The sequence below is a fragment of the Pteropus medius genome, unplaced genomic scaffold (genome assembly GCF_902729225.1).
Source record: "Pteropus medius unplaced genomic scaffold, Ma_sr-lr_union100, whole genome shotgun sequence".
NCBI lineage: Eukaryota > Metazoa > Chordata > Mammalia > Chiroptera > Pteropodidae > Pteropus > Pteropus medius.
In genome coordinates, this window is record NW_024342474.1 from 11,208,725 (window position 1) to 11,227,996 (window position 19,272).

Below are 19,272 nucleotides of genomic sequence, written 5' to 3' on the forward strand. Positions count from 1 at the left end.
TCCTGCTGCCTGACATGCAGATGTAATGGTTGGAGCTGAACAAGCAATTTTGGTCCATGAGGCATCAGTCTTACATTGAGGATTACAGAACCACAGACAAGCTAACTCTGGCCTATGAATATTCCTACCCAACTATTGTTTACAATGCACTATAAAGGATCTCATGGGGTGTACATACACCCCAGATCACATGTCTAAGTTCCCATAGACAATTATCACTTAGCCACTTCTTTCCTCGAGCCTAAGGGAGTACAGACCGGCAACTCAGAACACTCTGGGATAGAGGAAACAGGTTTGGAGCCATTGGAGTAGGGTATTCTGGATCCTGAGTACCTAACACATGGTCTAAACTGTGAGGGAGGGGACAGATGTTCCAGATAAGCACACCTCCTTGGTCCTGAAGACTTCCAGTTTGCGGAGAGAACACACATCTCAAGGAGAACTAGAGACAGGGCCAAGTGCAAGGGCCTTTCTTGCACTAGTCTAAATGTGGTATTGGCCATAAGCTAGAAAGATACAGATTTTTGACACTGAGGAGCTATCATCATGTCTGCTCTGGGCTGCTTATTCTTAAATAATTCTGTGAGATAAAAACGAATTTTTATATTGTTTTTATCATTGAAATTTTGAGTCTTTGTTACAAGAATTAAACCTGTATCCTAACTATAATGTTGTCTTCAGGCAACAGTTACCTGGATTTCATTGTCATACAACATTACACAAAGAAGACTCTGAATCTTTTCTCCAAAATCCTCATTCTCTTCTTTATAAGATATCTCCATGGTATATTTCTGCAATAATCATGTATAATTTCATTCTTCCATCAAGCTTCTTGCCTCTGCCTCTGTCATTTTCTTACTGATTAGGCCTGAACACTGCTGACAAAATGGCAGAATTTCATTCAAGCTCGATCTAAACAACAGAAAATCATTATGGCTCAAAAAGCATAAAAAAGAGAACATAACCCTGGATATTTCCAGTGCTTAGTATGCTTTTCTCACTTTTTAAACAATTTAATATATTTTTATATTTTGATATATTAATACATACTTAATATATTTTAATATATGTTCTAAATATATTTTTTCAGCATTTTTTTTTCCGTCTATGAATAGACCAGTGTCTATACCTATACTTAACACACTTCTTAGTATCCATATGTTTCCAGTTCTAAATGCTGGTCTTCATGGATGAAGTGGATATTATAGAATCTCAGAATGTCATATGATTAAATCTAGTCATCCCTTAGTGAAAATAAGTGCACTTATTCATTTATGCTTTCTCACTTGATAACTGCAGTGAACACATGCCAAAATCTTCAGATATCCATCTGTGAAAATTTATTGATCCTAAAAGAGATAAAACCTATGACCTTGGCCATTTAAGGTTTGAACTGAGGAAAGATGAAGGTATTAAACACCTTCTAAGGGTCATGCATTGTACCATATTTTTTGTATACGTTTTCTCATTTAATAATCTAAACCACTCTGTGAGGTAAGTATAACAAGTAGAGAAACAGACTACAAGTTTGAGAGTGCAAGAAACACATTTCTGATTCATTCATACCTAAATTTAATCTGTACATTAGGGCCCCATTCTATGAAATGAAAGCAACTTAATCTCATCCTTATTAAAAAATTCCAACCTTAAGTTTTCCCAGAGTTAGGATCTAAATCTGGAAGACATTATGAGTGTTATGGTAAGGGACATAGTAAAGGACATCTTACAGCCCCTCTGATGGTACCTGGGACAGCCACAATCTTCAGGCTCTAGATCTGTGTTATCTAATTTGGTAGTCAGGGACACGTAGGTAAAGAAGGCACTGGTGGCCCGGTAGGATTTGGGGGGACACTTTTGTTTCTATCCTCTGTGTTAAAACTTGGAAATAGGAAAAAAAAAAGATAGAGGCTGTTGAGGAAGCAATAATTAAGGTGTTTCTCCCTGAATCTTGCTAAGACTTGCAGAAAGCAGACTGAGATAAAGAAAAGGGATAACTAAGGTTTTAGAGTAAGCAGCTAATTAGAGACCTGATGCTCATAGCAAATGGGCTGAGGGGAGCAGAGGCAAGACTATTTTAACAGAGATGCTGTTCATAGTCACCCAGTAAAGAAAGCATGACTATACTGTGATAAATTCATGCTCCAGAATAGTTCTCTAGCTATTCTCTAGTTAAAAAGAAAGCCAAAGCTCCTCACCTTTGCACAGTGATGCTGTAATAACAGATAATTAGAAACAAAATATGTACTCTCCATCCCCCTACTCTCCATACAGACACAGGTTCAGAAGGGATATCATCCGGGCAGAAAATGTCACAGTGAGGGTAGTTTTCCAAAGCAGTCAAAACAGAGAAGGCCAGAGGGCTGGTATAAAAGTTATGCAAGACAGAACGATTGCCAAGATTAAAATAAGAAAAGCCAAACTGGATGTCAGATTCAGTGGGGACAATCACAGGGTAGCAGCATGCAGGAGAGAAACCCAAATGTCCAGGAGCCAATGAAATATAGAAACAAAACAGGAGTAAGGGGTAAGCGGGCACAAGCCAATATTTATTTAACAAATATAAAGCAAATATCTATTATGTGTCAAGCAAAATCATAGGTGCTAAGGATGAGGATGCAGTAATGAATAACACGGAGCTTGTCTTCAAGAAACTGATGGTCTAGTTGGGAAAGTAAAAAATAAATAAGTCATTACACACGGAGTGTTATGTCTTATGGAAGCACACAAGCATGGTACCTAACTCAGTTTTGAGAGTCAGAGAAGATTGTCAGAATGTATAACATCAAGGTTTATATCTAAATGCTGAATTTAATTAAGCAGGCAAGATGGTCGAGAAGGGGAAAGGGAAGGCAATGGAGGAGGCAGAGGGAGGGCAGAGGAGATCAGCATCCAGATCAAGGGTAGCATATGCAAAGGTTTAGGATCAAGTAACAATACAAAGAAATACAAAGAAGCTGAAAACATGAGAGTGAGAACTGAAGGCAGAAAGAGGTAAAAATTATACCATATTGAGGAATTTGGACTTTATCTTGGTGACAAAAGGAAACGCTGGAAGTATTTGCTTTTTAGCAACACTGAAATACAGACAATGGACTTCTGAGAAGTAAGACAGAAGACCAAGGTAATAAGAAGCTCTGGCAATGACAAGAGATGATAGTGACCAGAACTAGGATGGTGGTGTGGGGGAGTGGAGAAAAGTAGATAGATTCTGAGGTATAGAGACAGAATTGAGAGGACTCTATTCTACTTATTCAATGATTGAATGCAAGATTCCGGGAGCTCTTAGGATTTGGAGTTGGATAAGGGGCTGAGATTCCAGCACTTTTTCTGTAAATAGGGACAAACTCGTCTTAGCTCCATATTCTAGGGACTTCTGTGGGCCAGCCTGCTCTGTAAAGACATCTACGAAAACTCCTTGTTCTTTGAACAAAGCTGCTCTGTGTTTAGAGGAAACATCAGAGGAAGTTTGGGGCTTCTCTGTTCTAATTTGTGACAAGAACCTCTGAGAGATGAATGACAAAGAGCAATTGCAAATATAGTTACCTCAAAGGCAGATCAGATCCTGGCCCAGCTGGAGGTGGAGCCACGTAAAAAAAGCTTGTCATTTAAAAGGAACTCTATGGTGCATCATTTTGTAACATAAAGACTATTTTTATATTTCAAAGACTGTACATTAGGTTAAGCTTCTAAAGCCTAATAATGAAAGGTAGTACAAAACTGGATATAGCAGAGTCTAAGAAGAAAAAACTGCTTGTTAACCCCAGTACCAAAGTGTTAATGGGCCTTACTATATTTTACAAATAACAAACATGAAGTAACCATCTTGGAATTGCGAACTCACTAGAAGCACACGTACCTTAGGCAGTCTCCAGTCAAGATATTCAATCTGAGATTATGATTTTTCCATTATTTCTGTAAGATAAAAATTTAAGACTCTTTTCTAATCACACCTATATATTGAATATTTTATACTGTAAAATATGTATTTTCCTGCATAACAAAATATGATCAATCTGATATGCAATATCACATTCAAAGATATTGACTTTATACTTAAATATAAATATAGCTAAGAATATTGGAATGGAATAACCTTACAGATTTTGGAAAGCGCAATTTAAATGAAAAAGAATAAGTTGGTTTTAGGAGCCATTTGGCACTGTTCACTAATATTAAAAAGCCACATAAAAATTGAGAAGCTAATGTTAATAGTATTCAAATTAGAAAATTACATTATGACATTTGATATAACTGCATTTGTTCTTTCTGAGTACTTTTGGCATGCAATTCAATCCATCCTTCAGTAAAACATTGTTTTTCTTCTCTCTAGAATTTTATCCTTAGTCTCTAAACACATTTTTTTTTTTGCTCCTTAAGATGAAGACACAAAATTTATATTAAAAAATTCCAGTAAATATTAAAATTCAAATTATTTTCCAAATTAAGTATCCATTAAAATGTTTATAGAATACAATCTATAGGAGATTATATATCCATATCTATATCTATATCTATATCATCTATCTATCTATCTATATCCCCAAACCAAAACTATTTGTATGAAGTATAATACGTGAACTATGTTTACATATTTTCATATGTGGTCATCATTTTTACAAATTACAATTTTTCCTATCATCTTTAGGCTGTCTCATGGGATAAAAGCAATCAAAACTCTAAAGGAAATCTCCATAAACTTTCTGTGGAGAAAATTCTTACTTCTCTAAAGCCCTATAATGATACCTAGAAACAAAAGTACCTCCAGGAAGTACCCTGAGCACACAGTGAAGGATAAAAGGGTCTGACTGGGAACAGTGGCGGGAGGGGAGGGGGAGTGAGCTGTGTTCCATGCGCCGCCCAGTCGCCCAGTGTTCTAGACAACTGCCTGTCGGGGTAATGGGCATATCGCTTGCTGCCTTATGCTAAATGAGGTTCAACTTCGCAATTACTAGCCCATTGGGATCAGTCAGGTGGAGAACCTGATAGGGCTAAACATGAGTTTAAGCCTTTCGTATTTAGAAGAAACTGTTTTATATCAATAAAGCAACATGAATTTGAAGGTTATAAAAATTATACTGCTTTTGAAAAGAAAACATTTACTATGATGCAGAAGCACTGAAAAAAAAAAAATGCTGAGGCAGTGAACTCACCAGGGCAAAAGAGGGGGAGGATTGGTTGTCTAAACTGATTCTTCATTTACCTAGCTGCCTGAGTTAGAAAGTTCCAGCGCTATGAAAAGTCTGGGAGAGAAGATAGGCAAGATGTCAGAAACAAAGGCCAGTTGGGAGAAAGCTGATGATGGACAGGAAGCACATGGAAGAAACTAACTTGGCAGTACGCTTGCTCTTCTGGGAGCGGCCAGATAGTTGAATGTCCAAATGGTTTAGTAAGGCCAGAGGTGATACAAGCAAATGCTAGGACCAAGAAATACAAATGTAATGTAAGCAACGGGTGTTCATACAGCAACAATTGAAAAGAAAATTAGGCATATTAGGAATAGTCAAATCACAGTAGGTTCTGAACTGGGATTGGCAGTTGAGGAACAGAACTTAACCTTCAGGAGAGGTAACTGAGAAGAACTTGTTGGGGTGCAGGAAACAGCCAAGCAGGCCAGGATTTTGGAAAGAATTTTTATAATCGAGAAAATTAAACTCAGAAATAAAAGAATCAGGAAAATTGGGGTGCAGTCTTAATTTCATAAAATGGAAAATAGAGAAATTCTGACATGCATAAACATGCATGCCTTAACTAACCATACCATGGCAATATAGATGAATGAAGATAAGATTAATACCCAGTCTCACCAGATTCTCTCATCTATCCTGTATCTCTCCCTCATCATCACACCCTCCATCATATTGCCAAGCTCTATAGATTCTACCTCTGAAATGTCTCTGAAGTAAATCTCCTATTTCCCATGCCTCATTACTAATATAATTTGCTATTTTTAGAGGTGAAGCCCTAAGCCTCAATGTGTCTGTATTTAGAAATAGGGCCTATTTGCGACAACATGAATGATCTCAAGATAATCATGCTAAGTGAAATAAGCCAGACAGAAAAAGTTGAAAACCACATGATATCACTTATATGTGTGATATAAAACTAAAAGCATCAAATGAACAAGACAAACAGAGACTCATGGACATGGACAATAGAGTAGTGGTTACCAGAGGGAGGGAGAGGGGGTGGTAGATAGAGTATAAAGGGTCAAATATGTGGTGACAGAAAGAAATCTAACTATGGTAGGTGAATACACAATGCAATATATATATGCCTTACTGTTAAATTGTACACCAGAAACTTACTGGATTTTGTTAACCAATGTCACCATAAAAATAAATTACTTAATTAAAAAGAAAGAACGAAAGAAAGAAAGAGGGCCTGTGAAGAGATGATAAAGGTTAAATGAGGTCATAAGGACAGGACCCTAATATATAGGGTCAGTGCCCTTATAAGAAGGCAACTCAAGGAGAGAGATCTTACCAGACACCAACTCTGCTAGCACCTTGATCTTGTACTTCCAGTCTTCAGAACTTTGAGAAAATAGACTTCTATTGTTTAAGCCACCAGTCTATGCTATTTTGTTACGGAAGCCTGAGCAGACTAAGACAATAGATTGAAATCAAGACTCCTCTATACAGAATTCAAGTCTTCCCTCAGTCAACTACTGCCCAACTTTAATGTCTTTATTATGAGAAATGTACTGTCCTGCTTATTATTCTAACTGTACACTTACCCAACTCACTCCCCACTCCAACTTCTATTCATTTTTTAAGACCCCACTCTAATGCCACATTCTATGAGAGATAGATGACTATTGTGGGCTGAATTGTGTTCCTCCAAAAGATAAGTTCAAGTCCTAACTCTCAGGTACCTGTGAACATGACCTTGTTGGGAAATAGTCTTTGTAGATGTTATCAATTAAAATGAGGTCATACTGAATTAAGGACAGCCATAAACCAATGATTGGTGCCCTTATAAGAGGAGGAAATTTCGGACATAGACACACAGGGAGAATCTCATGTGATGATGAAGTGAAGTTAAGCTGCCACAAGCCAAGTAACATTGAGAAGCTAAGAGAAAGATTTGAAACAGATTTTCCTTCCGATCCCCAAGAAAGAATCAACACTGCAGACACTTTGATTTCAGACATCTAGCTTTCAGAATAGTGAAAGAATAAATTTTCATGGCTTTAAGCCATCCAGTTTGTGACGTCTTTTTTTGTTGTTTTTTGTTTGTTTGTTTGTTTTTTATGGCAGCCCTAGAATATTAATAAAATAACCAACCATCTTTCTCCTTTCTGTAATCTCAAGAACAAATTGCTCCCCATATTTGTCCAATAAGGACTTGTGATTCCTTCATTCTTAGAATAAATATTTATTGAGGAATGACTCTGTACATCAAGTGCTCTGCAAGTTGTTGAGAGTACAATAGGAACCAAGAGAGATAATGATGTCAATTTCACGAAATCCAGTGGAGGAGACAGACAAAAAAAATGCAGAAAACAGACAAAAATAAGTGAACATTATAATAAAGGTAAAAAGCAAAATAGAGATGAAGTTTAAAGTGGAGAACTTAGGGCAATCAACACCTTTTTAAGAGGTGATATGTAAACCAGGGAAGAGTCTCTCGGCACAAGAAATAGCAAGCAGCAAGATTCCGAGCAAGAAAAGCATTTAGCTCCTTGTGAGAACTGATGGAGACCAGACTGGGAGGGGCAGTGCTAGGGGATGAGGCTGGAGAAATACACAATAGCTATACCTACAGGGCTTTATTGTTCTTTTTATAATTGTTCTGGTTGCTATGAATTGGATGGGGATGGGGGTAGCAGGAAGGGAAGCTTCAGGAGCGGATAGGGGTTTGTGGCAGTAGTCTCCAAGAGAGATAATAGTGCCTTAGACTAGGATACTGACAAAGGAGAAATGTGGATTGATTTCCAGCAGGAGTTACTGATGGAACAGTATGCCATTATCATAACATCTAATGTGTTATATTTAGTTGGTTGCTTATGTTTCTCTCTTACCTCTTAGACTTAATGGTTTTAATGGCAGGTATTGTCAAAATTATCTTTTAGTTCTAACAACACAAAACTCAGTAATCATTTGTTGAAATAAATAAATAAGAAAATAAATAAATCCCTTACTTTGCTTCATGTAGACACAGTTTATGTCTATAAAATCCAGGTGAGCCAGATGCTCAGAAATTCAGATGATTCACTATACTGTGGGTTGATAGCAGTCATATTCTAAAATACCTGTGTCCAAGCCCTAAATCGATGTCTCTGTTATAATCACAAGCTATAGAGAACCACTTGAAATGAGACTGCTTTATTTTCGAGGAAGAAATGGAGGCCAAGTGGGTCTGAAATCATTGTAAATTTCAGTCATCTCTTAAGTACTTTTCATTTCCCATGAGCAATGGTTTGTATTACGGGCCTTTAGTTCAGCATCTCTTTGGGTGTTCTCTTCTTGGGGGCGAGGGAGGGAGTTGGTCCTCATGTTTAGTTCATCTTGTTGGTGCTGCCTCCTTGTTAAAGCAGAGTATGTGTTACAGGGTCAATGTTAATAGAAGCTGCAGCAAGATCACAGCTGGAGAGCACAAAGCATACTACCTGATCAACACCTCTTTCCTCTTACACAGTGTGCAGATGGTCTCTAATGATCAAGAGCGGTCAAGACCATGGCGCGACAGCTCTTGCGCACATTCCATATGTGGAGTTACAATAGTCTACGTTTTTGCTGTGATTCCTGATAAACTAGAAAGATGCCTAAAGCCTTAAAAAATTGTGGGATACATAAATCACTGAGTACAGAGGTGAACTGTTACAATGTCTCTTCCTGGTTTTGTTTCATTTGGGGAGAAATCACAACAGGCAGCTCACAGGCCTGCTGTTATGCTGCTTTTTGTTTTTTGTTTTTTTAAACTTGAGTAATGACAAGGGAATATTTTAAAATTATAAAATTGCATCTAAAAATATTCTGGATTTTGTGTTTCCTTTGAAAATAAAAAATGGAATCTCTAACACCATGGGACCAGTACACCTCTCAGCTGAAACTCAGTAGAAACCTCTCTCATTGTACAGGCTTCACTTACATCTCTGCTTGGAACTTGTATGCTTTTGTGTGTGAAACCCTTGGTCTAGGGCCACTGCAACCATCAAGAGAGTCTGAAGTCTTGGTAAGCCATGTGGGGCATCCCCGAGCCAGAGGTAGAAGACAGGGAGGTGCACTGCAAATAGCTTGAGCCAGAACACAGAACACCAAGGGTCTCAGCTTTCCAAAGAGCACGTTTCTCATTATTCCTGCTCGTGTCAAGGTGAAAAGCTGAGATTCACCTCCCTCTCTAGAGATGCCACTTAAGAAGCCAAGTCCAGTGCAGCTGCCATGCCACAACTGGTTTTAAACTCACCTTCTAGCTTCTTGCTGACAATATGGTTAGAAAAGCCAAAAGATATTCTTAACACATTTCACTATAAAATTAAAACACAAATATTCAGAAATATTAGAAAAGCAGTGTTTATTCACTTTCTATAAACCCTACAGTTTTATTTGTTTGTTTTCTGAATAAGAAAAATAATCATGAGCCAGAATATCAAAATAAGAATTTTGATAAGAAAATTTCCCATGGGAACTCCCCTAAAATGAAACTTTCAGAACCTTTCTTGACAAGCTAGCTAAATAAATTCAACCCTGAATAATTCGGAAAAATGTATTCCAGGGTTAATAGACAAGCTGATTTCATTTTATTATAAAGGATTAACGCCCTTCAGTTCAGTTAAAATCTCCCAAGGAATTCAAAGTGCTGTATGAATTACATGCCTACTAAATGATCTCTAGTTTAAGTGGTTCTCAAAGTGAAATTTAAGAATTGCCATTGCTGCTATAGGAAGACTTTACTTTTATAAGACTACAAACGGTAAATAATGATTTCAGTAATATTTGAACTCTCACTAGAGGATGACAAATGCCCATTTCTCTCCTTTCCCATCTTTTCTCATACTTTCCCAGTATGATAAAAGCAGATAGAATCACAGTCAGGCAGAGAGAGTGATAGTGAGCAATAGATGATTAGAAAGAGAGAAGGAGAGAGGATTTGGGGTGGTTAGAGGAGGAAGGAAGGGTGAAAGAAGGAAGGAGAGAGATGTCATTAGAGAAACCAGATAAGACTAGTGTTTTCTCTGGACCTTCCAAAATCCAGAGTCAAGAAGGAACAAAAAAGGTGCAAGCCACCAAATTTCCTTTCCCCCTGTAATGACTCCTGTGGGTTATCATAGCAGGTTTTAAATACTAATTTTCTGGCTTGACCAATCTCGATGCAATTCTACCATTAGTAGAGGTAGGTAGAGTGATTATATGGATAAATTTAGAGAATAAACACTCCAATCATCTCCCAAATTCCACAGCCCAAATTATTAATGAAGAACAGAATTAACTAATTTTAGTTTCCCTTCTACTCTGTCCCGATTAAGTTCTACCTGGGCCAATTAGATCAGTTACTTAAAGCCAGATGTGAAAGCATTCTACCTTGGGGTTTGTCCCTCATGGAGTAGTAGATACAGCAGACTTGGTTTTCATGGAAAAGTTCAATTTATCCAGACAATCTTTGTTTAATGACAGAAGAAGACCATTCATTGATCAAGGATAAATAGCTGAATTCTCTTCCTTGGATCACCTTATGGTTTATGCCTGAAACTAACAAAGCTCAAATGATCGGTTCTATTTTGATACAACTTCATGGAGAAAACTGTGCACATTCTGATCACTCAGTATGTGTTATCATATATATGATGTGATACCTCTGATGGTCCCACAGGAAGCCAGCTTACTTGTTGAGTGCTCCTGTAGACCGCATGTGGCACGAAGGCCTTCCCAAGTTAACCAAGCACAAAGAGCACAGCTCCCAGAGAACCAGGCCACAGTGAGGGCTGATGGTTGATGAAGGTGCAATACTTCATGTTGTGAGTCAAGGAACAGAGAAGGTACCATTCATCTTCTAGAAGGGGAGCTCCTTTGCAAGAAGTTTTGTTGTGAGTCAAGCATTGAAAAGGAGAGGATAATTGATGGCTAGGAAAATACGCAGAAAATATCTCAATAATTTGAGATCAGCTATTTACAGAGTCACAAGCTTTTGTCCCACACCTCAGAGTGAAAATGTTTAAGAACTCAGAATTATATGTATTTTTAAAAGGTATTAAAATGCATATATTGCATATCATATAACTTCTCACCAGAGTCTGTAATCAAACACACTGGTGTTTCTGTAGCAAAATATGTGAATATTTACACTGAATGGGATAAACAAATAACATAAATAGCCTCTGTCAGCTTAAATCTGGTTTTCCCTTCATATGAATTCTGGAAAATACTTTTAGTTTCTTGAGATTTTTGGATTTTGGAAATGAACACGAAAGATTGTGGGCCTGTATTCTTTCCTTCAATATAAATTACTAGTTTGGGGATAAAGATGCTGCAGACTCTGCATCTGGCACTTTTGTTGCTGCTTTATTTCCCCGATTTGCTTCCAAACCTACTCTGCCACCCTAGGAGAGCCTCTGATTGTGTTACATAATGTAGCAAGTCCACGAATTCCTTCATTTTGTAGACATGACTGATTTATTGAACACCTACTATAGGTCCTTGTCAAACTAGAAACAATACAATATAATGACTCAATTATCTATTAAGTGACCCTCTGGAGCCTAAAGTCATGGATTCCTAAATTCTGGACTTCATAAATTAACAAGACTGTTGAAACTGAAAAAGGAAACATTTGTCTTTATACCTTCTACTCAAAAGATTTTGATGGTGAAATCTATTCTTAAATTAGTATCTTTGAGTCATCTAAGAAAATGTCACCACTGAATGAATTTATGTAAAATTAATCCTGAGCAGCAAGTAATATTTGAGAAAATGTCTGTTCTCGAATTATCTGGGTTTTTAAAAAATTCACTTCATTATTTTTATTGAGCAATAGGTTTTCTCTCCACCATTCATTTCTTCTTGAGGAAAAGTTTTTATTATAAAACACCAAAGCATTAATAATCTAAAAAATACAAAGGTTATTCTTATTCAAACAAATAAAAAACATAGCAAAAGATTTATTATGCCACACAAGTTAAAACTTGGCTTAGTTAATTTGAAAATGGAAAAATTACTATCTTAGGAGGCACAGATTTAATTTGACACACTGGAACCAATGATTGCTATTTAAGAATCTGTTTTAATTGTTTTGTTTTATTCCAGTGCAATGCTTCCAATATTCCATTTTTGTAGAATGGCTGTATTTCACCCTTAAGTATTAAAGTGGTCATCCAAAGGATTTTAAATAGTCTTCCAGATCTGAAATTCCTTTGGTTTAATAAAAGCAAGCCAGAGAATAGCTTAAATGGGAAATTTGAAAGATGGGCCCATAACACAAGATCATGTCAAAACAGAAAAAAATAATATTAGTGATATAATTTGGCATTTAAAAAAAGGATATGAAAACTATGGCTCTGAACTTCTGGAAAATCAATCCAATATTTTTAGTTTTGTGCCAATACCATGTCTGGAACAAAGCTTTTAGCCATGTTAGAGTATGATTTACACCTTCATAATTTTCTGTATCTTATGCCAGCAGCTTACAGGAAAGTCCAACCCAGGAGTTACAAGCAGACAATCTAGGTCTTTTATTTGATGTGAGCAAATTTGATAAATAAAAGTGTTTTTACATTTCTTATTAACCCAGGGAATGAATAATAGTGCAAAGCTTTGAGCCAGTTGCCAAAGTGTGTATATGATTATAACAATGTGACATGTTGGACACTGTGGAGAAACAGGCCAAAAAGTAGGCATGCTTGGACAGAATCTTGTTACCATATGGCATATTGAAACTGAACGCAGTTAAACTTTATCAACCATATATAGCTGAATACAAGAATCACAGTATGTCAGTGAGACACATTTGGAGGGCTGTTCACTTATAACAATTCAAATATTATGTTTGTCAGATATTTAGCTACATAGGGAAGTTAAGCTCCCATGAGAAACAGGTCATAACAGAAAAGTCACTCCTTAGAAAGAGCTAAAAACCTTCTGTTTGCTTATCATCAACACCCAAATACATATTTATTAAAATAGTACCTTACTTTTAAGAGCTAATTCTGCTTGTTTATCCATATCTTACACCATAGTTTGGGTATCTTTTTGCAAATGTTAGAACATTTTTTAATTGCTCACTCAAAAATTCTATCTGCTTTAGATATGGTCCTTCATTTAAATTTTTTATTATTGCTAGTCATAGTAGCACAATGCTAGTCAGACAATGATGAGCATAAGCTCACTTTTATGTTCTGTCAACTGACAGCCTCATTAAATATATTAATGTAACACATTTCAGATATTTCATAAAATATGCATTTAAATAATTCCTTGCTAAAAGAACCTGATCAATCCCATATCTCTGTGTCTCACCTGCAGGACATATTGTCAAATATTGTATGTTCTTCTCTTTCCAATTTTCAAAATAGGTCTTCTTAAAGAAGAATAAGATTTTATATTTTAAAAAACCCCACAATGATAAGATATATAATTACATACTTCACAATAAGGATACTAAAAATAATATCTAGAATTCAATTCTTAAAGTATTTATTTTGCGGCAGATTATTAGAAGAAAAGAAAAACAATATAAATTCAACTTTGCTTATCTTGTTTTAGTTCTTTAACAGACTAAGCACTTCCTGGAAGCAAAACTTGCTCAGAAGCATGATCAAAGTTCATTTGACTCTTTGGGTCTTGTTTCATATTCCTGAACTTAGTGATATTTTAAGATACGGACCAAAATGGTCTTGGTAATTTTAAAGCAAAGTCATTCCTTTCTATCCGATCACTACTGAAATTTGTGCATGTTTGGGAAGTGAACAAAAGAAATAAAAAAGATTGGTCTCTAATTTTAGTTCAATAAAATACCTTGTGAGAATTACCCAAAAAATTCAAGCAAAAATGTGGTTTCATTTTTGCATAAGTCAGCAACCGAAGAGCCAGAGTGGAAAATAGAATTCAGTCTTTTAGGTTCAATACTGCTACAAATTTCAGTGCTGTATCCCACCACCCTGCCTGACATTTATTACAGGGCTGATGGAGAAATAGTCCTCTTTGTGTATTTCACTTCTTCTAGCCTCATTTCAAACTATTCCACTTAACACTTCTTAGAAGCATGGATCGTTTTGTGCACCCAATATACTGTCTGACTGAACTGCTTTTCCTTGAGCAGTATTGACATCCAGTGGAGACTCAGAATAATTACAGGTGTGTCAAAATCCCCAAGGACATAGCCCAGAATGGATGTTTTGTTTGAGATAGATATCACACAATTCTGCAACAAAAATAAGTTTTCACTATGCACACGATTAAAATAGAATGAAAGGAACAATAGCTTACAAGGTAGCAGATGCATAGGAGAAAACTTGTAATCTGAGATTAGGGAAAGATATGCCATCAAATTGAACATCAAAATTAAAAACTTTTTCTTTGCAAAAGACATCATCAAGAGAATTAAAAAAAAAAAACCAAAACAGTCTAGAAATAGGAGAAAATATTTCAAAATCACGTATTTGACAAATGACTTGTGTCCAGAATAGGTAAAGAACTCTCAAAACTCAATAGTAAATATCTGCTTTCACCCAAGATGGAGAAACAAGATCTGGATTTACCATTCTAACGAAAACAATGAAAATAGGATGGACAAAATATATAACACAATGGTTTGTGAGACACTGGACATCAGGCAGTAAAGAACAGTGATCCAGAGAGAAGGGAGACAAACAAGTGGGTCCTGTGATTTCCCAGCTGACTGCTTTGAGAGAGTTTCCAGTCTTCAGTGCAGGGAGGGGGAATCCAGGCAGAGCTCAAGGACTCCCTGAGTTGAGGAGAAGCTAAGAATCTGGGGAAGTAAAGGCAGACAGATTTCACAAGATATGGTCAAGAACAGTCTGTCTTATTCATATTCTTTCTCGTATTCCCAGCCATTCACAGGAGGACTGGTGCATAAAGTACTCAAAAATACTAGATGGATGTATGAATGATGGATGGATGGTTGGATGGATGGATAAATAAATGAGTGCTAGGAAAAATAGTCCCCAAGTGAGAGTAAGTTTTGAAGGCAAAGTTCATAAATGAAATGAAAGAAGCGTTCCTCCTTGCTTGGAAAAATCATTTGATGTATATTAAATATAAAAGTTCTAATCTAATCTCCTATTGGCTTGTTACTTGTTTTTGCATATATTTAGCAGCTACCCATCACATGCTGTATACCAATTCTGCTCGTATATGTTTAAAATTCAATGTAAAATAAATCTTAGGTGAGGCACTCTGGAATGACAAACCTGCACTGACTTTTGAAGCCTTGTTTCTGAAGCCCAAGAGGAGATGTGGTTTAATGTCCTGTTTGTACTTTTTGCAAGTCCCCGAGGTTGTCTCCACAGATTCAGGGCAGAGCTAGACAGTAATATTTTGGCCCAGTGAAGCACATTTTTGCTGAAAGCTTCCTTGACTCTTATCTTAATAATTGTACCTTAACACATTAGCTTTTCTAAAGTTCCTTGAAAAGATATACTCCGTTTAAATGGCCAGTTTTCGAATGGTACCAATGTTAGAAACTTAATACCAAAATTTTCTAGTCATCTCTCAAACAGATTATCTTGTTAAGGCTGTGGACTGTCCAAAGTGATCTAATAATTTCATTCTACTTCCTCCTGGCATATTTTCATATCACATAAGCATGGGAAACTGACACTTCTGTTCACCATCTTATGATGCAAACATTCTATATCTGTGAATTATAGGTGTCTAAAATTAATTATAGTCTGTCCTGAGAGTAGGTGTGGGGAAAGTATATTTATAGAATATTATACACAGCAATTAGAACTTAGATTTTATATTCATATTTCTTCTGTGTTTTACAAAGATATACATCTTTAAATAAAATTTGGGAATTGACAGAAAATGGTGGAGTGAATCAAAGCTCCTGAGAACTCTGTCCCTCTTTTCGTTAAAATACTTGTAGAATCATCCAAGAGAGAAGCAAACTAAGCAATTGCCAAAACAAATAGAATTGAGTGTATTCTTATGTGTGATGAATAGGATCAAGGTGACACTGGCAGCCAATCTGAGCTACAAATATTATCTTAGGAAAGACTTCTGCTGGAAGCCATATGGCCCCAGCTCATTTCTCTCCAGCATAAGTTTCAATAGCAGATATGAGACAGGATTTCTTTTCTGCCTTTTTGTCTAAATTTCCCAGTACATTTAGTAGTTCTTTATAGTGTCTCAGAAATTCAAGAATCAATCCTCTTCCCTCCATTCCAAAGCTACTTTGTTTTCTATTCCAGTGTTTTATACCAGGATTTTAACTCTCTGTCTTTACATTGCTGCTTTGTTTGGATTTTCTCCTTAGATCTCAACTGTGGCTTCATCACTCAATTCTGTCTTTTAGGTCATGCTTTCCTCCCCAATCTTTAACCCACAGGTCAATCTTGACCCACCTATATGTTCCTAGAACCTCAGCCCAAGTCCAGAATCCTGGATACATGAAATTATGAGTATTGCAACCACACTAAGAAAATACCTCCACAACATTCTCAAAGGAAATGCTTAAGTAAGAATTAGTACACATCTTCAAAAAGATGAAAAGAGGAATGGCAAGTATGGACTAGGTTTGATTCTAAAACTATTCAGATTGATAGCAGTGGCAGAAAAATATAGGCGTTTCTACAGAAAATCATGTTAACAAAACAATAGATAGATCCAGGAAAATACGCAGGACACATAACAAAAAGCAAAAATGTAAGAGAAGATGACAGATGTGGAAAGTCGTATAGCAATGTAACTAAAAGTTAATATTCATATCTGAAGGAAAACATAAGACAAAATATCAGGACATATACCCAAGGGTATAATTGAAGAACACTTTTCAGAATTAAAAACACTCTTGAAATTAGATGTTTGAAAAGGCTTAGTATTTCCAAATCAAAATCAATAACAGTAAAGTAACCAAAATCTGGTGAAATCTTTAAATTTCAAGAAAATTTAAAGAATCTTTCAAGCTTCCAATTATAAAAATAAGATAACAGTAAAAGAAGCCCAAGTCAAGAAATTCTCGACTTCTCTGCTGCTACACCCATGCCAGAAGATAATGGGGAGATGATTTCGCAGCATGGGATGGAAGGGTTTATTCAGGGTTGCTTCATCAGCCGAGCTGACATGCACATGTGAAGGTGGTGGAGTGGTGCTCCTTAATCTGCACACGTGGGTACTCTGCATTCAGAGAACACTGTGGGCATTATCCAGGACTCCCAGGCCCTGAAAACAATTCTTGAATGGGAAGATAAAATGACTGCCAATAAAATTAACTTTAGAAATAAGCAAATGAGAGAAATGGGACATGAATTTACTGGTGAGAAAGATGATGTTATTAAGTCAATACAATTAAATCTTATAACCAAATGAGGATATATATGCACACATATAAATGAGAAAGTCAAATCCCCATATGAAACTACTTGAAGGTTGAAAGATAGAAGATAAAACCAAAATGTTTAAAATTCCTCTATAAACTGAAGTAAAAAAATATTGCATTTAATTAAGTACCTTTATGTTTTTAATATTGACAGAATTTGTGGAATGTCAGCTGTATTATGAGCACTACTAACATGCAGCATATATTTGTCCTATCTTACCTAAATATTCATCTTTTCATTAATTCAACCATACATCAAATATTAATAATGTCAGGCCTTGCTCTGGGTTTGGGGGCACACTTGAGCCTTTACCTCTCCTGACTCCAGATATGAGGAGGGATACTAATTTTGGGGGTCCAAGCCAAGCACATCATTGCTTTTTAGAGTTAGTTAGGAGAAGCTTTTGGTACGATGAGCCAAGATGGTCAAGTTTCCTGTGTTTATGTGATGTAGCTGTTTTAACTGAGTCTTTCTTTGAAATGTCTATTAAAACTAAAATCATGGATTCATAAGATAGAACTGGGATTGACTACAGTGTAGGAGGAAACCTCTGGCATGAGAAGGACTAGAGCTGAGCCAGAGACAGGAAGTGGTCTTTGGTGAGCCACTCTAAACTTAAGGGAGAAAAGTGCTACTTTAGATCTTTATCTAGGATTGGTTTTTTCCTTGCCTCTTCTCACCATCAGAATGCTAAGATGAGTCTAGGGAGAAGAGACCAAGGAGGCCTGTTTTGCATCTAGGCTACTTAGGATTGAGTACATGTTTTAAAAGCATATTGTGGTTTCGTATGATCCAGTCCAGTTAAGAGGGCTAGGGTTTTTTACATAAGGATTGAGGTCAAAATCCTGTGTGGCATTCAATGAAAGTATTCTCAATAGCAACAAAATAAGTTTGATAGTAAAAAATTAAGTTTTTTTAACTGATTAAAAAAAAAAAAACCCTCTTGGAGTTTTATAGCAAACATTAGCATATTAATGTATCCAGCAGCAAACTTTATTTAATCTTGATTAATTCATCATTTCCCAACTGAAATTGACCACAGAACCTTTTTATGTAAAATGCTTACTTACATGTGGGAAATAGTATGATTAGTTATATAACACTGCTTTAGAGTAATAGAGTGACTTTTACCTGAAGCTATTCTCACATCTACATAAAATAACAGTAATAATTATAGCTAATACATATTGATTGCTTACTATATGTCAGGTACCATTCTAAAGGCTTTATATGTATTGTCATTTAATCATCATATTATCACTATATGGTAGGTCCTGTTACTATTTCTATTTAACAGATGAGAAAACTAAGGCACAGAGAAAGTAAATAACTTACCCAAGAGCACTCAGATTGTAAGGGACACAGAACTAGAATTTAAACTCAAACAGATAGCACTCAATCACCTCCCACCCAGTTATGTATGTCTTCTTATAGCCTAAGGACGAAGGACAACCAGGAAAGGAAAACAAACAAGTAAACCAATAGTACAACTTATTGTGATTCATACAGTAAGAAAGGTATATATCCGGGGGTTTCAGATTATTTCACAACCAATTGGCAAGGGTACCAGGCAATCAGGATGGAAGCTAACCATAGGGCTGGCTCAAGATCCCAGAGGTTGTCTGCTATACTGTCATTTCCTCTTTCCTTATTGGATCATAGGGTGGTCCAGAGAGTCATGAGGGTATTGGAGCACTATAGTGGCTCAGAAAAATGGCTGTTTTCCAGCTTGCACAGAAATATTTCAATGTTTTAACAACTGACGTGGCCCTATA

At 36.3% G+C, this 19,272-nt stretch overlaps 1 pseudogene; it reads right to left on the reverse strand.

Annotated features, from left to right (window-relative positions):
- The window catches only part of LOC120604867 (cytosolic acyl coenzyme A thioester hydrolase-like), a 37,356-nt pseudogene that overhangs the window by 1,791 nt on the left and 16,293 nt on the right, over nt 1-19,272 (reverse strand).